Here is a 14,824-nt window from a genome sequence, read left to right as displayed (position 1 = left end):
TCAGTTGGTAAGAGAAAACCTGATTTGGGTCTAAAACCTCCTCACAACTACAATCCAAATCATTGTGCTGTGGGACAGATATATAAAGAGGCACTGCTGGGCTTTGGTGGGAAATTCCAACGACCATGGGTGGCAGTGAACCACAAGACAGACTAGATCAGAAAGTGTACATAGCAGGAGTAGCTAATATTCATTCTGCAAAACACCAGTACCAACTTGGTCTTTTGTGTACCATGGTACTTTTAGAGGAGAACTGGTATACATTAGTGAAATTATGTTGTTCTACAGATATGTGCCAATCAGTGATGGCTTCCGAAGTTCTGCAAAAGGATGAAGATGTTAGATCAGTGCTAGTAGCTTCCTGAACCATATGATATCTAACACAACAGCATTCACCATATTTCTAAAGCAAATTGTTTTGGATGTAATAATGATCTGTCAACTGTTGATGAGCTGCTCTTCAAGAGCTTTTAAATAATAGAGAAGTTCTACACTGGGAATTATAGATATCACAGTTACACCCAAAAAATCAGACCTGATTTTCCAATGGAGCCTTCACAGAATCACAGAATCACAGAATCGTCTAGGTTGGAAGAGACCTCCAAGATCATCTAGTCCAACCTCAGAGTATCCTAAGACTAAGGGCACTCTCTGCCTATAGTTTATGTCATAGAAAACATGCACAAATAACTGAAAATAGTACTAGATTCTTATTTGGTCAAGGGGACATGCAGGGAAATGAACAAGGGGAGTACTGGGGAGATGTATAATGTCAGAGCTTTACTGTTTGGTTAGGAGATCTCATTTCCTTTTGATGTTGTGGCCAGGATATTGTTTACCCTCTTGATCACTGATTTATGAAACCAGGTATAGATAAGATGGAAGCATGTAGAATATGCATTTAGCATTAACAGGGACAGAATAGTGTAGATAGAAACTTATCTGACTGGATGAAAATGGTTTATCTCAGGATGCCTATGTGTGTGCGTGCGTGCATGTGTATGCGTAGGCAATTTTCCCAGGAATTCTAATGTGTAATTCTTATGTGTTTGCATATATGCAAACATGAATTACTTGAATACATTATTGTTGTTTAAATTATTTTTTGTTCTTTGAAAAAAAAAATAATGAAAATGTTAGATACTCAAAGTAAAAGTAATGGGCCTAATAAGCAATCACCTTGAAAACACACTATTGTGCAAAATATCAGGGCTTACATTTCTTGATGAAGTCATTTTCTCAGCTGCCTGTATGAAGTGTTCCTCTGACAAGTTTGCCTTTCTGAAATTTATGGATTAGGTATGTGAAGACAGAAAACTCTGGTTTTTTTTTTCTGACAAACCACAGAACCTCTTCTCTAGGAACCTCTACTGTATTTCTTATGGAAATACAGAATTTCCATGTCCTGCTTGTCCTTTTGGGACTATCATCTGATCAAAATCAGGTTACAGTGGTGAGTTTGACTGTGATAGCATACTGCACTTCACAGCAGCCTGAAAAACAAATAAAGGCACAAAGAAATGAAACGAAACAAAACAAAACAAAACAAAACAAAAAAAGTACAGAGCATAAGAGCATAAGACAAGGAGAAGAAAAGTCACTCTGTGTTAATGGGGCCCATAGGAGAGGATTAAACAAAGGGGGAGACAGTTGAAACTGAATAGAATTTCATACCTGGTCAGCTTTTGCTTCAACTTTTGAGATAGAAGGCAATATTTAAAAACTATTTTAACTGTTAGTGTAGATTTAGATGTGGGCACAGGCATATGTCTAATTATCAATGTAGATATCCCATGGTGGTTTAGAAATGGTAATTTATTCCTTTCAAGCAGATATTGCTTTGATTGTGGGACTTCATATGCCTTGCCACTAATACTTTCCTTGAACTTGTGAAATTACTTTTGAAAAATCAGCATGTTTCTGAAATTAGTATGTTGTTTACAAAAAGTCAAAATATGTAACAATACATTACATAGTTGAAATTAAGATTCTACTTAGTTACATTACCTTAGTTATATTTAATTCATATTTTTATTTTTGAAATTCCAAGAAATGAAGAATCCTTTTATTATTTTTTTCTATGTAAAAATAAAATAAAATAAAACAAAAATAAAATAAAATAAAATAAAATAAAATAAAATAAAATAAAATAAAATAAAATAAAATAAAATAAAATTATAATCCTGACACATTTATGTGTTTTTTTTTCTATGCATTCTGGCAAAACACAATTTAGTAGATACCAAGATATTGAACAGATCTGTTGAAATAAGTATATTTTTTGTTGAAAATGTTTGTTTTGCAAGCTATGTTCCTTAAAATGAAAGAAAATAACACATCTAATACATGAAAACTAGTATTAAAAATCATGAAAGGGATTATAAGATGTAATGTATCAAATAATAACAAATACTGTGTACATGATTTTGTGTAATATGCCTTATCTCTTCAAAATTTGTGTGCAACTACTCTCTGTGATTTTTGATAGAATAGAATCCTGTGATTAGGATACAAAAAATGGTTATTTCGAAATTCCTGAATGAACGATTTAGAAAAGAAATTGATCTTGAAAATCCATCTACCTTACAATAAACTGATTGTATCATCCATTGCAAAATGCTTGATAGCTATGGAGAAAATATTAAGACTATAATAACTTTTAAGAAAAGCTGTTACTTTTTGCTGATAATTGAATGTGTGGCCCATAAACAGTGCATGCTAGTTTAGAAAGCAGTAGTGCCTTTGTGGTGATTTGTTTGTATAAGTGCTATGGTGGAAATATAAAAAGATAGGCATTTCATTCTAATATTTTTTGCCTTTCACAATTCTGTTCTAATTCCCATTGTAATAGACAAAGCAAAAATTAATCTGAAAGATATTTTTCATTCTGTATTTAAATTAGGTTTTTGCATTATATTCTCAGATTTATTTTTTAGCTATTACAAATATATGTTGTATCCATTAGACTTTTTTTTTCATGTTTATTTGTTTGTTTTTCTGCTTCAGCACATACTTAATTAGTAATTATGGCTTCTCATGGCTAAATACAGGAATTTCCATCTTCCAATCTTCCGTCTCCCAGAAAACCTTTTTTCTTTGAGTGGAATATCCTTGTTTTCAACGTTGTTGGTTGTTTTTTTTTTTTTTGGTGGTTGTGGTGGTTGTTTTGTTGTTGTTGTTTGGTTTTGTTTGTTTGTTTTAATGGGTATCAATCCATCGCCTGATTCTAAGAAATTATTACTTTTATTTCTTCCTTGGGTCATATTTCTGTATGTTCTTTTCAAACAACTTGTGTTACAGATTCCCTTTTTTTTTTTTCCCTTCTCAAAAGTAGCCAGAACTCAGTGAGAGATGAATATGTTTTTTGTGTTATGTGCTGTTCCTCTCTACATTCTTCTCCTGTGAATACTGCAGAACTGTCATTTTCTCTTTTATGTACTATTCTTGCCCTTCCTGTTTTCCCAATACAACTAAGAAATAGTTCTGTGCAGTTTCTCCAAAGTGGCTGTAACACATCAGAGGAATTGATATGTTACTGATGGTGCTTCTCTTTGAGGTATATTACACACTAAAATAAAAGTGTCTTCATTTTTTTCTTTCTTCCTCTTTGTGTACATTTTTAAATTTGCTGTGTAGATTATGTTTAAGTGAAAAAAAAAAATAGATGCAGAACTATAAAAATGAACACTACCAAATACAAGAGAGGAACAAAATGTTTAAATTTGTCCTATACTATTTGACACAGGAACAGTGCAAGTTCTATTTGGTCATAATCTTGTTCATGGAACTATGGAATCTCTCCCATTGCAGTCTGTATATTTTTATAAAAAGGATGTTTGATATCTGCTCTCTGCAGTTACCTTAAAGGAGGCTGTAAAGAGGTGGGGGTTGGTCTGTTCTCCTACGTGCCTGGTGACAGGACGAGGGGGAATGGGCGAAAGTTGCGACAGGGGAGTTTTAGGTTGGATGTTAGGAAGTACTTCTTTACCGAAAGGGTTATTAAGCATTGGAACGGGCTGCCCAGGGAGGTGGTGGAGTCACCATCCCTGGAGGTCTTTAAAAGACGTTTAGATGTAGAGCTTAGCGATATGGTTTAGTGGAGTACTTAGTGTTAGGTCGGAGGTTGGACTCGATGATCTTGAGGTCTCTTCCAACCTAGAAATCTGTGATACTGTGATACTGTGATAGCATGTGAAATATTATATTGGGAATGTTCTTAATAACATCACGCACTGAGGCCTTCTCTTTATAAAACAGTAATTATTTATAGCTAGTCCCACTTACTAATTTCCACATGCTTTCTTAAAGGGAAAAAAAAAAAAAGAGCAAATTACTAAGTAGACCTCAACCTTGTGTTTCTTTTTTCTTTCAATGAAAAGTAACAATGCCATCTGAAAAAAATAAACGATGGAATTTATAAAAGACCAAAATATTGTACCAAACTTATAAAACTGTTCTGGACTTACAGTTGTTTTTTGTTGTTGTTGCTGTTGTTGTTTTCTGTTGTTTGTTTTGTTTTGCGTATGTTTAAGATTTTTTATATTTGTGTGTGTGTGATAGTAATTGTAGCAGACAATAGGGTTATTTGCTACATCTTGCGCCTGTGGTCTGATTTCTACCACTCCCTAACCATCATATGTTTAGGCCTTGCATATCCAAACTTAAAAAGACACAAAGCCAAGTATTTTATAACTTTAAGAAGTCGCATCCTTTAAAAAGCACAGATTAAATTTGAAGAGTTTATTTGTTTTGAAATCTCAATGCATTTAATATAGGAAAAAATAAAAGTTCTAAAAAAAATTACCTTTCATAAAAAGATTGCCTATTTGATAAAGTTATTATAACTGAAGTTGCATCTATGTGGCAAGCATGGATGATATGACTCTGTACTATTAATCTGAGAATTAAATGCAAATATTTCAAAAATATGAATTGTGTATTCAAATTTTCACATACTGAGAATGACAGTGTAGTGCTATAATTTCTTGACAATATGAGGGCTAGTCAAGTGAAGAAAATGAAGTCTGACTACATGCTCTGAATTTTATTTCTGAAAAACTGTACAAATACTATCCAAAAGATGCTGTTAGAAGAAGAAGCTTTTATTTAATACAGAATGATGGATAATTCCCTGAGTAACAGATATAATGGACGGAAAACACTTTTTTTTTCTAATGTGTATGAAGTCCATTGAGCAAAAATAGTTGTAATAGCCTCTAAAAGCATTTAGCTCTATGTATACCTGTTTCTTTAAAACCTTAATTCTCTTGTACCAACACTTTTCAAAAGGGAAAACAAAGTACAACTCTGCCCCTTCATTCTCCCTCTCCCCTTGCCCCTCTCAAAAAGAAGCCTTCATCGAGTACTTAGAGCTCTTGACACTTTCAGAACAAATCACAAACTTTTGAGGACAAAAGTTGATTGCTATGTATTTTAGATACATGGGATTGTTGTTTTCCTTTTGTTTTTGTATCATTCCAAACACTGGAATTTTTAGGTGCAGTGTAAATGCAAACTGCAGTGCAGACAAAAATAATCTCCAGTGGATATATGATATGCCATTGCCTACAGATTTTTTTTCTTCTTTCTTTTTGTGTTCATGTGTAAAATAAGCAATGATTTTTTTATTTTTTAATAATAATAATAATAATAAAGATGTACTGAAAGGTCAATAAGCTGGATTTATGCTGCTTTACTTGTGGTTTTAAATGGATACTCTAAGTTAAGAAGCCTTGTAACCCTAGAAAAGTCTCAGAAGGCAATTCAGAGCAGTCAAGATCTAAGTCTCTTCCCAACGAGATTTTGAGTAACCTCACAGAAAGTTTTTAACAGCTAGATCATCAGTTGGTAGTTTCACCTAAATGAACAGATCTGTCCATAAAATGGAATGAAACCAGACCATAAGTCAGATTGTCAGGTTTAGAATCCAAAACAAAAAGACTATTCAGATGTTTGTAGATAAAGGAATTACTAAATATCACCTCTTCTTCCTAATAACAACAAAAAATTCTGAAAATTTTTGAAGGATTATTGCAAGTGACAGAATGACACAGCAGAAAAGTGCCTCAGGGTTCACATTCCTGACTAATCTTAAAGTCTGCACAATAACTGTGCATAACAGAATGTCATTTGTCAAGTTGTGAAGAGTATAAATGTCTTCTGTGGGATGGGGCAATGAAAAATGTAAAACTAAGTATGTAAAACATCTCATCCTAGCAGATAAGATACATTTGACAGTGATTTGCTATTTTGTGTTGCTTACTATCACCTTTTTTTTCTTTTTTTCTTTCTTTCTTTCTTTCTTTTTCTTTCTTTCTTTCTTTCTCTTTCTTTCTTTCTTTCTTTCTTTCTTTCTTTCTTTCTTTCTTTCTTTCTTTCTTTCTTTCTTTCTTTCTTTCTTTCTTTCTTTCTTTCTTTCTTTCTTTTAGATCTGCAATAGATCAACTATTAATTTAAGAGGCCGTATAATCAGATTTTTAAGCGAATAGATGGGAACTGGGAATACTACACTCACTATGTGTACCTCAGCCTCTGCTTCCAACATTCTACATTTTCCAAAACTGAGCTTTATGTCAACCTTCTGTGCTTCAAACTTACATTGCACAGAGAAAAAAGATCCCCGTATTTCAGCAGATTTCTGCAATTGTTAAATGTGATGAAATAAATTAATAAATTACAGTCAGCATTTTACTGTGCCCACCTACAACATCCAACAGGAGAAACAAATTTTTTGTGGTTGTAGCAAGTGATAACAATGAAGCAAAAGATATTGCCAACACTTTACATGTATAAATGTTGACCTGGAATTTTTTGTGCTAGACATTCTGAGATGTCATATGGAAACATGGCAGTTCATGTGGCCTGGGATACTCCTTAACACCAGCCTCCAATTAGGAGCTCAGTCTCCATAGATTTCTGATGCAAGCCACTGGAAACTGATAAATGTCTTGGAAAAGTATTTCCATTCATAGAGACCTCTGTTTTAAGAACAGCAGATAAATAGCTACAATTAGATCTAATGAATGCAAACCCACAGTTAGATTTACATTAAAGGTAGGGGTTTTGTATCTTTCATCAAAGTTTTTTTAGTGCATTCTGGCTTGTGAACATACACACAGAAATAATGGTATTTTAAATACACTTGTCATATCTAAGATGGCAACTCTCATGTGTTTCCTTTTCTATTCAATTCTAGGAAAACTACCTCAGCTTTGACAAAGTTAAAATATAGTAAATATCATTTAATATTTACTATCGATATCACTGAACATTAGCAAAACAGAGGGTAGGATATAAAATGTGGGCCTTGATTTATTTTCTCTAACTGAATTATTATAGACCACCTGTCTTTCAATAAACTCTTCTCAGAATGGTTTTAGCTATGAAGCGTACTATTTACAGCAGGAAATGTAAATTTCAGTTATGAATTAATCTGTATTTAGTTCTTCTCAATCAGTTTTATTTCAAAAAATATAGATAGATTCTTTCCACTTTTAAAAAATTTTCAGAGTGGAAGTTTAAACTATTACTTTAGATACCTTCCATATTAGGAACTTACAAATATGTTGCTGATGCATTCAATCTGTCTAGATATCAGCATAACTGCTATTTGTATTTGTCTTGTTTTCTTTTATTCGGGAGATCATTTATTCTGCAGATTACATTGAACTGTCTGCAGATATTTAACTGTGATTTAAGAATGATTGATTCCTGTTTATTATTTTAAGGAAGGACATAATGTTTGGGAATATTCTTTTTTTTTTTTTTTGGTGTTGCTGACCAAATATTTACACGTCAGTCTATTTTTAATGTCTGCTTAATACAAAGGATTAAGTTCATAATTTATGTAAAGTATATAACAGATAGGTATACAGACAGTGCTGATTTGGATATTTGCATCAAAAACATTATGTGGGAGTTTATCAATATATTTTTTCTTTATGATGATGCTTGAGGAATAAGAAGATAAAGAAGATGGAGACAGAGGTCATTATATCAAAACAAGGAGGTCAATTCTTTTTTGTTTGGGAAGGGATGGAGAAAATCTACTCATACCCATTCACCAGACCAATACTTTTTTTAGCAGAAAAGCTGAAGGTTTAGAGTTTGATTAACATCCAGGTAAAAACAAACTTCTGTCTGTGTAGATGGAGTTTTTATGGGCAGTAATTCATTGGCTTTTGCAGGATGACAATCTCAGTTAAGTGATTCTTTAAAGAAGATGAGTTTCATTTTTTCTTACACAATAGGTACCAACATCCTTTGTAACTCTTCTATGCTCATTTATGCTTCTGACTTAAGTAGAGAAACCCTGGGAGAATCTTCATAAGTCATGCTTTGAGATTCTGAGAGGAAGCTTTAAAGAAGGGCATCACATCTTTGCATCTGATGCTTACATGTTCAATAGGTGTCCAAGAAACCAAAGGGTCGGTATAGATCTTTTCTTATTGCTATTTAGGATTGTTATTGAACATATATGAAAACGTCTTTCACTTCTTGTTACTGTTGGGAACTTACAACTACTTCTTAAGCCAAGTACTGATTTGCAATCTGACATTCAGATGAATTTCATGAACTTCAGAATAAGTAGGATGTAAAGAAACTGGAAATCCAGGGCTGCATTAGCTGTTGCCCACCTGAATACCACTCTGATGTGCTACCTCTTCATACTCATTTTGCCTCTGCAAATGATGCCACAGAATAAAGAGCAATGATAAAGCTCAATTTCTACCTAGTTTATCTAGTTTTTTTTCTTGCAAGGCTTTGGGAAAAATACTAATAAAAGGAAAGAATATATAGCTTCTTTCTTAAATGGTTTAAATTCTTGTACGTTCTAGAGGACTACAGAAATATATGGAGATACTGCTGTAAATCTGAAAATACTGGTAACAGAAACCATATCTCAGGAGGAATTTAGTCCATCAAAGACATCTGAGAAATCTTAATTAATGCCACTACCTTGTAGTCTACACCAATAAACTGTTTTAATTCCTCCTTCACACACAGGTAGAGAAAGAAAGGAGAGATATTAAAAAAAAAAAAAAAGACTGTAAATGCACAGTCTTATGTTTTTCCTCTCATAACACAAAATTATTGGGTGTCAAATGACCCACTAAACAGAAAAGATAAGCAAGCCACTTAGGTATAGTTAATAGAATGCAAACTAAAGCTCCAGCAAAATTACATTCTACAAGCTTAGTAGCAATACATAGGCAGCAATACTCCAAATACTCCAGGACCCTTTAATTAACATTATAAAATAGTTTCACATGTTTTGGAGATTATAATTGCAAGATTTTACATAGACTAAAGTGGTTAAAATGTACTGTGCATTGTTGTGCATTGCATATATAGGTTAATAATATCTAGCAGGAAAAACATTATGAGTTCCATTTACAGAACAAAAGCTACCTTTTCTGTTCAAGATGATTGTTCTCTATAGACCCTTAAATTTTATTTAAAAGGTAATTTCTGCTCTACAGCTTTATCTCAGATTTTATAGCAGGCTGATATTCATGCATTATATAACATTTTGAGACTTACAGGCATTTTTTTTAAATGAGTTTTCCTGGTGGTTAATTTTTCTGTTAAGATAAGGGGAATACATTTAAATTATATTAGCCTAAATTATGAAATTATTTTTCTGAAAAATAAATTGAGATTATAATGTATAATTTCTTTACGGTAAATGTTATGCAAGTGTGTATGTAGAGGGAAAGAAACAACTATTTAGATTAATGTTACTGGTTTTCCTCAAAACTCTATGGCAGTATTAGAGTTCTAGTACTGAAAGAGATCTCTAGGTGATTTTATTGGGCTTGCCTCTCAAGGTTTTGATAGCTGGGGGTCTGCAGGGTTGGCCTCTGTGAGAAGAGTCCAGAAGCTGCCACATGTCAGAGAACTCCAGAAGATCTTCCAGATGGCTCCAAAAGGGACCCTCCACTGGCCAGAGACAAGCCAGTGAGTGATGCTGGTTGTACTTCCGTGAGAACAGATTTAAGAAAGTGAGGAAAAAAAAAAAAAAAAATGTTGCACAAAAACAGCTGGGAGAGAGAAGTGAGAAACAGTCTTGCTCACCAAGGTGAATGAGGGATAAGGACGAGGTGCTCCAGGCGCCAAAGCAGAAGCTCCCCTGCAGCCTATGGAGAGGCCCCTGGTGGAGCAGGCTGTCTCCCTGCAGCCCATGGGGTACCATAGTGGAGATCTCCACTCTGCAGCCCACAGAAGAGCAGGTGGATGTGGCCTGAAGGAGGCTGCAACCTATGGAATGCCTCACAGGAATACATTCCAGGCTGAAGCTGCAGCCCATGGAGAGGAGCCCATGGTGAAGCAGGAGGTCTAGTGGGAGCTGCTACCTATGGGGGAACCGTGCTGGAGCAGTTTGCCCTATTGCAGATCGATCATATGGTATGGACCCATATTTTATCAATTCTTCAAGAGTAGTGGTCTGTGGGAAGCTCACAAAGTTTGGGTCAGTTCAGAAAGGACAGCATCCTGTGGAAGGATAGAAGCATCCTGCTCCTATAGTGGAGCAGGGCAAAAGAGTGACCATGAAGGAATGTCAAAGACAAAGTGTTATGGACTGACCTCGACTCCTATTTCCCATTCCCCTGCACTGTTCAGATGGAGCAGGTAGAGGAATGTTTCAAGTTTGCTTTTAGTTCTTACAGCTTTACTATTTCAGTAATAGGCAATATATTATTTTACTCTCACTTATACTGATTCTGTTTTGCCCATGAGTGTAACTGGTGTGTGACCTCTCTGTCATTATCTCAACCCTTGAGCCCTTTTTCATTGTATTTCCACTCCCTGTTCCTTTGAGGGGGTGGAGTGAGAGAGAGGTGTGGTAGAGCTAGCCATCAGTGTGAAACCACCACAGTGTTCTGTATAATTATTGTATTTTCAGAAACATGAAAAGTTCTTGTTCTTTGCATGCAAGAAGAAGACCAGAAAGACACACATAAAAGAGTGGGGGGAGCGGGGGGAACAAATGACAAAACTAAGCTAACAAAATGAGAAAATGTTTCTTTACTTTCATTGGGTTTTTTGTTTTGTTTTGCTGATGATTTTTTAGTTGATTTTTTCATTTGTTTGTTTTGTTTGTTTGTTTGTTTTGCATGTATCCAGTCAGAACCTCTGTTGTTTTAATTTACAACCACTTTTCCTCAGTCTACTCTTGTGCCATACATTAGAGAACTTGGCTCTGTCTTCACAGTGGCATCTTCATAGGTGTGGGAAGGCAACTGTGAGTAGCTCCTGAACTTCTCTGTGCCAGGCTGAGAACACCTTGCTCCTCCAACCTCTCCTCATAGGGGAATTGTCCCAACCTCAAGCATCCTGGTGACACAGGACTTGCACATTTCTCAGTGAGAAAACCATGGACATAAAAGCTAAAGCATGGGTGTGGCATCATCCATACAGTCAATTGTTAACTTGCTGGATCCAATAACTCCTACCAGAGCCTTTCCTTATAATCTGTGGAATAAAGGAGAATACCACCTGGCAGGCAGCTAATACCACACGGATGCTCATTTGCTCTCCCCCAGTGGGATGGAAGAGAGAATCAGAAGGGTAAAAGTGAGAAAACTGATGGGTTGAGATAAAGACGGGTGAATAGCTAAAGCAAAGGCTGTGTGCACAAGCAAAACAGAACAAGGAATTCATTCACTACTTCCCATCAGCCTGCAGGTGTTCAGTGACTTCCAGGAAAGCAGGGCTCATCACAGGTAGCAGTTATTTGGGAAGACAAAAGCCATCACTCCCAACATCATTCACTTCCTCCTTCTTTACCCCAGTTTTTATTCCTGAGCATGACATCATATGGTATGGAATATGTCTGATCAGTTTAGGTCAGCTATCCTTGCTGTGCCCCCTCCCAGCTTCTTGTGCACCCCCAGCCTCCTTGCTGGCAGGGCAGTGTGAGAAGCTGAAAAGTCCTTGACTCTGTATAAGCATTGCTCTGCAACAACCAAAAGCATCCATATGTTATCAGTACTGTTTTCAAGAAAAACCCCAAAGACAAGCCTCTATGAAGACAGTTAACTCTATCATAATAAAATCGTGACACCACCTTTTTTGAGTTTAAAATAAAATTGGAACAGTACGTGACAACATACTTGGTTTATAAAGAATCATATCAGAATAGATATTGCTTTTCTTAGGGGGTGTGCTGGTTTTGGCTGGGATAGAGTTAATTTTTCTCTTAGTAGATGTTACAAAGCTGTGTTTTGGATTTAGGATGAGAATAATCCTGATAACCCACTGATGTCAAAGACTTTTCAGCTTCTCCTACTACTCTGCCAGTGAGGAGGCTGGGGGTGCACCAGAAACTGGGAGAGGACAGAACCAGGACAGCTGCCCCAAACTGGGATGTCCCATACCACGTGATGTTATGCTGAACAATAAAAGTGGGTGGCTGGCTGGGGTCGGGGATGGGGCACCGCTCCTGGGTGGGATGGGCATCAATCAGTGGGTGATTTGCAATTGCATTGTGCATTACTTGCTTTGTATATTCTCTTATAATAATAATAATAATAATAATAATAATAATAATAATTCCCTTAATTTTCAACTCATTTATCTCAACCAATGAGCTTTTTTTTTTTTTTTTTTCTCTCTGATTCTCTCTCCCATCCCACTGGATGGGGTATGCTATGTTTATCATGATTTATGTTTTGCAAGTAATAAATTGTTTATGCACTATATTGAAAAAAAAAAAGAAAAGAAACAACTGAGGTTAAAATTCAATGACGCCACAAATCTGTCAGTGTTGTTACAGTCTTACACCCCATCTGCATGATTCTTGTGCTAATCCTACAATTTACCTGGTGAGTTAGACTGGGTACTTTCCTGGTCCTTCTAATAAATAAATAGATAAATAAATAAATAAATAAATAAATAAATAAATATCATGATAATAATAATAATTAATAATAATAATTCAATTTTCTTCAAGTGTAGGTGCCTGAAATACCCAGAAAAACAGAAAGCATAAGTCTGGGTTCAGGAGTGGAAGACGTGGCCACGACATTACAAATTAAAATATCAGAATCCCAGAATGGCTGAGGTTGGAAGGGACCTCTGCAGGTCATCTGGTCCAACAACCCTGCACAAGCAGGAACACCTAGAGCAGGCTGCCCAGGACCACGTTCAGATGGCTATCAAAGATCTCCAAGGGAAAGACTACACAGCCTCTCTGGACAACCTGGGCAAGTGCTCCATCACCCTCACAGTAAAGTGTTTCCTGATGCTCAAGAGCGAACTTCCTGTGTTCCAGTCTGTGCCACTTGTTTCTTGTCCTGTCACTGAGCACCACTGAAACGAGCCTGACTCTGTCTTCACTGCACCCTCCCATCAGGTATTTACATAGAATCACAGAATCATAGAATCATAAAATCATTTAGGTTGGAAAAGACCTCTAAGATCATCAAGGCCAACCTTTAACCTACAGCTGCCAAGTCCACCATTAAAACATGTCACTAAGCCCTACATCTACATATTTTTTGAAGACCTCCAGGGATGCTGACTCAACTACTTCCCTGGACAGCCTGTTCCAATATTTTACAACCCTTTCAGTGAAGATTTTTTTCCTAATATCCATCCTAAACCTCACCCTGGCCATTTGCTCTTGTCTTATCACTCGGTGCTTGCGAGAAGAGACTGATCTCCATCTCGCTATAGCCTCTTTTAAGGTAATTGTAGAGTGAATGACCCTATACATGAATAAGATCCCTCATGACCCTTCCCTTCTCTAGGCTGAACAGTCCCAGCTCCCTCAGCCTTTCCTCACAGGAGAGAAGTTCCAGCCCGTTAACCCTTCTTGGCCCTTCATTCGACTCTCTCCAGTATGTCCATGTTTCTCTGCTACGGGGGCAGGTGGTGGGGGCAGCAGAACTAGACAAAGCAGTCCAGGTGTTTGCTTCACCATTGCTGAGTAGAGCGGAAGGATCACCTCCCTCAACCTGTTGGTAATACTGTGCCTAAAACAAGACAGGACACCATTAACCTTCTTTGCAGAAAGGAAATATTGTTGACTCATGTTCAATTCGGTATCCACTTGTTGTGTTAAAGGTTAAAGTAATTGGGAGTTATGCCCAATTAGTCATTATAAGTCCAGTCATGTTCAAGGTACTGAACTGTCACGATTACGATTCACAAATACCATTATACACCCTCAATCTAGTCGCATTCCATGAACTACCACAGTCACACACACAGTTTGGTTGCATTCAGCGAGAATCACAGAATCACAGAATGGTTGAGGTTGGAAGGGACCTCCAAGATGATTTAGTCCAACCCCCCTGCTCAGCCAGGGTCACCTAGAGCATCTTACACAGGATCGCATCCAGATTGGTTTTGGATATCTTCAAAGAAGGAGACTCTACAACTTCTTTGGAAAGCCTGTTCCAGTGCTCTGTCACCCAAACTGTAAAGACGTTATTCCTCATGTGGTGATGAAACCTCTTGTGGTACAATTTATACCCGTTACCCCTTGTCCTATCACTGGCCACCACTTAGAAGAGTTTGGCCTCATCCACTTTACTTTGTCTCCTCAGGTATTTGTAGAGGTTGATAAGATCCTCTCTCAGTCTCCTCTTCTCTAACCTAAACTGGTCCAGCTCACTTTGTTTTTCCTCATAGGACAGATGCTCCAGTCCCTTAATCGTCTTTGTGGCTCTACGCTGGACTCTCTCTAGGAGTTCTATGTCCCTCTTGTACTGGGGAGCCAGAACTGCACACAATATTCCAGGTGTGGCCTCACCAGAGCTGAGTAAAAGATGAGGATCACCTATCTCGACCTGCTGTCCACACTCCTCTTGATGCA

The 14,824-nt window shown here is 36.5% G+C and overlaps 1 long non-coding RNA gene across 1 annotated transcript in view; it reads left to right on the top strand.

Annotated features, from left to right (window-relative positions):
* Nucleotides 1–3,802: 3,802 nt before the first annotated feature.
* Nucleotides 3,803–14,824, top strand: part of LOC308188115 — a 437,773-nt gene continuing 426,751 nt past the window's right edge. The window contains exon 1 of the long non-coding RNA XR_013945175.1: nt 3,803–4,173. This is a non-coding gene — a long non-coding RNA (uncharacterized lncRNA). The remainder of the gene's footprint in view (nt 4,174–14,824) is intronic.

This window comes from Anser brachyrhynchus (assembly GCF_964034855.1).
Source record: "Anser brachyrhynchus genome assembly, chromosome: 1".
Taxonomy (NCBI): domain Eukaryota; kingdom Metazoa; phylum Chordata; class Aves; order Anseriformes; family Anatidae; genus Anser; species Anser brachyrhynchus.
Note: the sequence above shows the minus strand (reverse complement) of the source record. Positions and strands in the feature narration are given on the sequence as shown.